This window comes from Dermacentor variabilis, chromosome 1 (assembly GCF_050947875.1).
Source record: "Dermacentor variabilis isolate Ectoservices chromosome 1, ASM5094787v1, whole genome shotgun sequence".
Classification (NCBI taxonomy): Eukaryota; Metazoa; Arthropoda; class Arachnida; order Ixodida; family Ixodidae; genus Dermacentor; species Dermacentor variabilis.
Window position 1 is genome coordinate 52,864,069 of NC_134568.1, and position 9,195 is coordinate 52,873,263.

A 9,195-nucleotide genomic window follows, 5' to 3' on the forward strand; every position below is an offset into this window, starting at 1 on the left:
GTGGCTCCGGTGCGCTGCACGTCTTGTCAAGGAATGGATTCTCGAGCTCGCCCACGCCCCCGGAGGGGAGGCGTTGTGCGGCAGGCGACTTCGTCCCCCCAGTAAGAACAACGCGGGTCTCCCCTATGCCGCGCACAAATATTGATTCGATGTATATATTTGCTTTGTGGGATTGCAGACATTCATTTCACCGACTGGTGGTGCGTGTAACATGCATGTTGTCAACACAGCCCGAAAGGGAGGAGCCGCGTTCGGTTCTTTCGAGATTTTATTTCTAAAGTTACTGAGGATTTCGCAAAGTTGTACGCTTTTTTTTCTTGTCGTCGTTGATTGCGCAAGAACAATGTTGATGTAGCCGACCTTGATAGTTCCATGGCACGGTGCTATAGTGTCGACAGACATGCTGTGGCGGCCAGAGGGCGAGATTTCACAGCCATTGTCAACAGGTAAAAGGAACCCCGACCCTGTGGTTGCTATTTCGGGGCGACGGCTGCGAGTGTATAGTGAATAGGCGTCCCACTGAACTGGTAAAGAGCTCCTCTCGCTACCTCTGGTACCACTGCTGCAGTTGCTTTAATGTATGCGCAGAACACGCCCGAATGGAAGACGCGCGTGCCCTTCGGGTACCAGAGAACAAACGTTTCCGAATACTTGAAAAAACATGCTGCATGAAGTATTTAAGAACATGATGCTTGACAAATATCCCTCCGCTGCCCACAATATTTCAGACGTGAACAAATTAATTTCATTAGAGAGGTGGAGATGCCGGCTGTCATTGTGCGTCACCAGCCTTATTTTGCCATATATCACAGCACTCATGGACAGCTGACATATAGAATAAGAGGAGGCCACCACCAAGCTATCGCTAAAGGGCATGGAATTATATTCCAGTCACTACCTGGACCGTACCGGTCTTGTTGGCAATGAGCTCGCCGATGAAACCGCCCGCGTCTGCGCATCTGGAAACCCGACCAGGTGCGATTCGGTTGTTCAGCATTGACGTTGCAAGAAAACCTCATATCATTGGTAAAGCTATGACACACAAATACTGGTCTTCCTCGAACATCCCGAAATGTCACCTTCATAGACTTTATGTATTACTAAAGCAACAAGTGCTGTGCCTTGCCTTTACTAATTCAAGCATGAACCAACTAGCCCAAGCAAGAGTTTTACTTGCAGTCAAAAATTTCCTGCTCTAAGGCGCGAGTATCGCACCGCCTCTGGTTCGGGGTGGCATTTACGACGGCCTAATCCTTCCGCAATGGAATGGGGGATACACCCATGTGCGACTCTTGTGGAACAACAGAAACGATTGCACACATCCTATGTATCTGTCCCCAATACGACGTCGAGCGTGAAGCTCCCCGGACAGCACGGAGCTTTAGAATATTTTCAGAAATAAAGATCCTTGGACCGTGGCCGTACACGTCGATGGCACAGAACGCCACGAAAACGTTGTTGCAGTACCTCAAGTCGACAGGTCTTCGCGACCGTGCGTAGACTCGGCGCGAACCTTCAAATGAGCTCGACACCGTGCTCTCTGTGTCTTCTATCTCTCTTTTTTCATCCCTAAACCCCTTCCCCTCACTGCACGATACCCGCCGTGGTTGCTTACTGGCTATGGTGTTGGGCTGCTAAGCAGAAGGTCGCGGGATCGAATCCCGGCCACGTTGGCCGCATATATATGGGGGTGAAAACACCCACGTACTTAGATTTAGGTGCACGGTAAATAACCTTATAGGTGGTCCAAATTTCCAGAGTCCCGCACTACGGTGTGTCTCATAATAAAATCATGGTATTGCACCCCAAAACCCGTATTTTTAAGTCAGTGCAGGGTAGAAAACTGGACGTGCGTCTGGTTACCCTCCCTGCTTTTCTCTCTCTCTAGCTGCTCTTGCTGTCGCTGAGAGAGGACCGCGAAGCCAACGGAATAGTAGCGCTTGGAGAGATACATGATTTTGAACCAGTTTTGAGTGCACGACGTTTCGACTATAATATATAAGGGGTGGTTTCCGTTAGCGGTATTGAGGAAAAGGTATTATAGGCGCTGTGGCCGCGGCGGGCAATGCCCATACCAGAGCAACGGAATCAAACTGTTTATTCAGCCAGCTAGGCTGAAACGGAAAGGATGAACCACGGGCACAGCAGTGCCGGGTGCTCGCTTATATAGGTGTGCCAGCAAGCAGAACGCCTGCAGACACGTGACACGCGCGCGCACAACTGCGCAGCGACGAACCACGTAACAGACCCACGAACACATCTCTGATAGTACAACAAAACGACGCCATATGAGTGAACGCCACAACGCGTCTGTGATAACACAACAAAATGTTTTCTTTTTCTGAAGAGAAGGTGTAGGTGGTAGCTGAGGCAATAGGCGGGTAATGCCTGATGGGCTCTCGCCCCCTTTTACATGAATAAACAAGAATTTGTCAATTAAGATTTGGGGCAGACAGATTCTACACATATTGAATAAAAATGCAAGTGTGAAAGTTGATACAAGCCACAACAGTTCAGTTGTAAACAAATAAGTATCAAGAAAACCGTGAGAAAGAGATTATGGATACATAAATTTAGTTGATGCATATTACAGAATGCTTAGTATCAAATAAGATGTTCTGTATTTTCTCTCTGAGATTCACATGGTCTCTGTATTTGCATGGTGTGGCCGTCAGGACTCTCTGGCCTCGTCGACAGTTGTGTAGGGGTGCCGAAACAGCTGCAGCTCTACACAAACTCGAGAATTTGCCCTGCACAGAATGTAACACTTCTTAGAGACTCGAAGCATGCATTGCAACAACTCTGTCGCGGTCTACCGTCCCCCAAGCTCCCGCGCAAGTCACAAGCCCTGGTGAACGAACTCAGCAATAAAGGCTTCTCGATGAAGTTTCAGTGGATTCCCCCCCCCCCACACAGCTATTGCTAGCAATTAAAAAGCAGGTGATCTTGTATACGTAGTGCGCTTTCATCCTCTTAAAGCAAGGCTCCTAAGGGTTATGAAGTTACAAAATTTGACGTCCGTATGCACTTTCGGTAGCTTTGGGTTGCACCACATGCGCCCTGCGTGACTAAGCGACTTTGTCGGAGGGAGCATCGCTTCAATATAGAATGAAGACAGGACCCCTTTCGCCGTAACATCAGCGTGGGACTACCATCGAGTCACGTCGGTTCCCGCGATCAATTTGCAGCCTTTAGATATACCTTGTGTACCGATTCACGACAGTGGGCATGACAGCAGCAGAGGAAGCGGCATGCTCGGTAACCCGCTTTGCCTTGCGATTCCGGTTAGTATGTACGTTCGTGCTCCATGTTATCGTGATGATAACAGTTTCTGGCTGCTGCTGCCTTGCCCACTATATCTTAAGCTCCTTATTGCTTGTGTCGCACCCATCCCCGTTGATATGTTGACTTGCGGTGACGCTGAAGCTAATACTGGTCCTCTTACGGAGAAAGAAATGCTATCTGACTTACTCGCTGTTCAAAAAACAACGAAAGCAACTATTGAAGACATACAGGCCAATCTAAGAGACATCGTAGAGAAATTCGGCACGCTAATCGAACGCGTTGATGCCATTGAGCGTCACATGAACAAATTAATCCTACTGCCTAAACAAGTGAAAGAAATAGAGAACGTAAAAACTCAAACACAATGCAAATTAGCATCCCTCGAGGAAAAAGTAGATGATTTCAGAAATCATAGCCATAGAAATAACTTGATTGTTCATGGCCTGAAAGAGCCAAAGAAGGAAACTCCTCGGATGCTCCGAAAACGTATCAAGCTAATTCTTGAAAATAAATTAGGTATAAGAACGACCGCTGTTGAAAGATGCCACAGGCTTGGCCAAGCAACCGAAAACTAAAACAGACCCGTTATCCTTAAATTCCTTGATTATCGTGAGAAGCTGTCTATATTAAAGGTTTCGTAATAGTTAAAGGGATCTGCGTTGTCCATATCAGAAGATTTTTCATTCAGGGTTAGTGAAACACGCAAGGACATTGCAAAAATTTGTGAAAAAGAGAGAGAGAATGATGATAAAGTAAAACTTCTCTACAATCGACTGAGAGTGGACGGCAACTTGTTTGGTTGGGATGAAACGAAAAATGCACCTGTTAAAATAAAGAAGAATGGAAAATGAGGAAAGAAGTGAAACCCTCTATCACTGCAAATTTTAAATGCAAACTGTAAGAGTGTGATTAGTAAAACTGAACATTGGAACGAATCTTGTTAGCCTATAATCCTCATATTATTGTCCTAACAGAAACTTGATTGCATGACGCAATTGATGACAGTAAATTTGTTCCACAGGGCTACCGCGTGTTAGAAATGAACGTGGCAGTAAAGGTGGGGGAGTCGCGATTATTTTTACACAATCACTACAAATGTTAAAAAGTGCCACACATACATAAGGTATATTTTACATAGCGTATTCCGGAAAGACGAGGTATGTCATCGGGGCTATTTATCGGCCACCCAGCACTTCCACTGATGTTCTTGATGACTTAAGTAACTATCTTGTTGCAGATGTAAAGCCTGGAGATCAAATTATTTTGGCCGGAGATCTTAATTTACCGCATATTATTTGTCCGCTTTCTCTTTGAAACTGTCAAATGAAAAATTGTTGAAAAAATGATCGGAATTGCATTTTTTTTCTCCTATTAGAAGCTGTCGATGAATTCTACCAGAATTCAGAGAAATTCTAGTTCAATACTGAATCTCTTTTTTCATAAGCAGGAGAATTGCTCCTCAAGCTAGCTGTGATGGCCTCCCCGGAATATCTGATCATCAGGCTGCGATACTTACACGTTCTGATGAATATAAAGCCAATAGATAATGAAGGCAAAGAAAGCATCGGGAAAATTACCTGTAGTTGAAATTAGAATTTTGAAAATACTGAAGAAAAGGAAAACGAAAGTGCACGAGAAGATAAATTGTCGCCCGGGGGGGGGGGGGGGGTAGGTCAAAACCCACAACCTCCTCATTACGAGTACGTTGCACTACCAATTGTGCTACGGCGGTGGCTATCAATCCGTCCACTAACTTGGGTATTTATGTTCTACTAGACCTAGCCCTAGGTGAGCTAGCACGCGCCACTCAGAGCCAATGTGGGCGGATGTGGAACATCCTATTTTTTGCCCGGTGGCGTAACGTGGCATGTGATCTTAGGAGAGTCGGCACGTGGCCAATAAACCCTCGCATGCTATAATGACATCAAGGCTGCCAGATTCGAGAGCATCGCTATGTATAAACGAGAGAAGAAGGAGAACCGAGGAGCTCGATTTTGTTGGTAACGAATATAAAGCCAGCAGACAATGAAGCCAAGGAACGCATCGGGGAAATTAGCTGCAGTTGAAATTGAAATGTCAAAAATAATGAAGGGGAAAAGGGAAATTAAAGTGGGCGAAAAGATGATATTCTAAGTAAGAATCGCAAGAGGGTCGCTACCCCTATGCTTTCACGTGCAGATGATACTTCAGTATTGAAGTTGCTTTCATTTCGATACGATTTTTTTCAAGTAGTACTGCTGATATTCATTCCTTATGGAATCGTTTTAACGACCCTACAAAAGAGTGCATTTAACGATTTGTTCCATGGATTGCAAATAAATCGAAAAAAAGAAACCCTGGATTTCTGGGGACACGTGGCAGTTGCAAAAACGAGGAAAACGGTTAAAAAATAAAGAAAAGCACGATTTCAAGAACGTAGGTGCTCTCTAGAAGCGAATAACTGAACATTCTTGTGAAGTCAAGGCAAATATGCCGGCTGACAAGCAAAGCTATTACGGAGAGTGGCTTCCCAACTTCATATCGTCGTCTAATGAGAGGTTCTGGAGGCTTACTTCTCCAAATACTGTGATCTGTGATGTTTTTGAAATGAACGGTATAGAAGCTAGCGACTATTTTGTTATTTCTAATGCTTTCAATTATCATTTTAAATCTGTCTTCACTAAGCATAACGGAGTCCTCGAAAGTTTTGATGTATCGTGTCTACCTATTACTGACATTACAATTAGTAAGCAGGGAGTTTTAATTTACTTCTGGAACTTGATGTAAAGAAATCTGCTGGGCCAGGTCGAATTCAAGACGAATTCCTAGACCATTATGCAGAGTGGGTTTTAAGGTATGTGACAATTCTATTCTCTAAATCTTTGAGGGAAGAGTGAGTTCCAGATTACTGGGTAACTGCCAGTTACCCAGTCATCTGTGTGCTTTCACAAGAGTGGAAGCACACATTGCGTTACTAGTTATCGCCCAATCTCTTTAATTTCCACTTCTTGCAAAATTCTTCAACATAGAATTCATCGGCATATTTAGAAATTTTTAGAGAAGCATATTGCTTTGTTAAGTTCTCAACATGGATTCAGGAAAGCGTTTTCTACTTCTATTCAGCGACTACTGTACGTATTTTCGCTCGACTTGTAAATTTCAGAAAACAAATTAATGCAATTGTTACGGATTTCGCTAAAGCTTTTGATGAAGTGTCTGACAATGAACTACGCTTTAAACTACATATGTTTAAAAGCTCTCAGCTTGCAAATTGAATTTCTGTTTATTTTAGAAATTGAAAACAATCAGTTTCCTTCAATGATCACTGTTCTCAAACAGTAACAGTTGAATTTGGTGTCCCTCAGGGGTGTGTGCTTGGGCCTGTTTTGTTTATGTTATTTATAAATTATATAATACATGACATACCTGGGTAAAAGTTAGGTTATACGCAGACGACTGCATCTTTTACTAAGAAATAGAAAGCCAGCTGTATCAAATTCGTTTGAACGAGGTCCTTCAAAGGGTTATTCCTTGGTACGATAAATGGCAAATATATGTTAATATTGAATGGACTGTTTTCATGAAAATTTCCTATAAACATAACCTTCTTCATTTCACATATTCAGCTTGTAATGTTTTTCTGTTGGAAGTGGAACACTACAAGTATCTTGGTCATTAGATTTCACGTTACCCTAGCTGGACGAAACACACATAGTAGTTAGCTCGTGGAATTAACTTCTTCTATTTAAAAAGAGCTCTTAAACCTTCTACTCCCGCTGTTCGCTTTATGGCATCTAAGAGAGTGGCTCAAGCGACTTTAGGTTAAGCGCCTATAATTTGGTGCCCTTGCACTCAAAAACATGTTAACCAAATTGAAAAAAAAAAACACAAAAGAGAGTGGTAAGATTTATTCACAACCGCTTTGGGCGAACTTCAATCACACCTTTATTACCAAAAGTGCACCTACCAAGGCTAACACAATAAACAATTAAATGTTATTATAAAGCAGACATATCGCAGATATATTCTTGCTCTACAGCATCTGCCACAAGGCAGTGACACGCCTTGATAATCATTCCTTTCTGTATCCAGAATAACACTTTAAGCATTAGTTTTATTTCCCTGGACAATCACTCAGTGGAATATACTTACTATTGAAGTCGTTTCACAACCATCCGTAAACCTCTTTGCTGTATACCGCAAGCAGTGATTTGTCTCGCATCTCGTGCTATGCTTACTATATGTTTGGTAACAGTGAAGTATTGTGTTACATTGCCAAAATTTGTACTTTCCTTCCGTGTATTTTTTGTTGTTACAGTTGTTTGCCAATTCGCAAAACCCAACAAACGTAATGGCACTTTCCTAAAACCGCAAGTTGGAGTTGCAGTACTTATAAATAAATAAATAAATAAATAAATAAATAAATAAATAAATAAATAAATAAATAAATAAATAACGACAGGATCTGCTCATACAAAAGCATTGTTGCGCGACTCTCTTGTTGGGAAAATGCAAAAGGACTTTCCGCATGTGGGCTTGCAACATATTGCGTTCCAAGAGGAGTCAGCTATAGCCCTCATAGAAGCTTCGTCCCTTCTTCTTGGATTCCTAGAGATACTGCTTTGAATGAATACGTGCGGTAAAGCCAGCCCCATTGACACTGCAGAAACGCTTAGGCGGAGCAATTACCCCTCCCGAGCACCTGTCGAAAGCCACCTGTAGCTAAAACCCACCACCCTAACAAAAACCCACAGAAATTCTGATAATTGTCTACTAATGCGTAAGCATTGTTTGACTTGACTGCTACTTCGGTTTTGCTTACTTATTTAGCTACTTTATGCATGTCTGCCAATCACTACCAATCATCTACTAATACACCAATATAACGATTACATGTGTTAAGTTGACCAATTCAGCATTTATTTTGCAGACATATCGTATTAACTAAGCCTAAAGGCCGTCACAACTTTCTTTCTTTTTGCCACACCACAGCTTTTTTTATTTTCTTTCTTTCATTTTCCTTTCTTGTTACAAATTTGACGCGGCGACGGCGACTTCTAGTACGTTTTTTAACGCTACCAATCATCTACTATTACACTTTTATAACGATTAACTGTGTTAACTCCTTTATTTTCCTTTCTTTGTTACGACCTTCACGCGGCGATGGCTACGTAACCAGCTTTTTTTTACCAATCATATACTATTATTATTAGGATTACATGTGTCGACTCGGCCGAGTATGCATTTCATTTGCATAATCGGTTAAGAGTATAAGACGTCACGAAATGCATATATTTTGCTGGAGTACTCGTCAAAAAATGCTTGCGCATTAAGATAGGCGCAGCGAGATGGGCTAAATTTATGTGTTTGCACAGTATAGTGTAAACACAATAGGTGCACGCCATTACACAAGAAACACTGGAGAGATCGCGAACATTACTTTATGGTTATCTAATGTGCAATGACATTATGTAAATGAAAAGTCAAGGCGAATTTTGAGTAATCGGGTTTTCAATTTGTTTAGTTTTATCATTATGGAAATAAATTTATTTGCAATCAATTTCTTTCCGCCATCTCTACTAAGGTACGTCTGTGCAATTTGTGGAGTCGATGCCACAGTTCCCAGTTTGCCTGTTATGGTGCGTGCCTTCCGGCCGCCAAAAAATGTTTTGCCGCTGGAACTGTTCGTAAGAGCAGATGCGGACCAAGCAATTGCCATATTGGCATTACCGAAGGCGTCGCGCACCCAAGGAAAGCACCCTTTACGAGCCAAACACTATTTGGATTCGGCCACAGAAAGCGTAGTCACAAATGGAGCTCTCCCAATACAACTATTCGTAAGAGCAGATGGAAGTGAATTTCGATATCAAACGCACGAACAAACTGAGCAATGAAATGAAAACCAAACGATTTTCTTAACGGCGCTTGCCC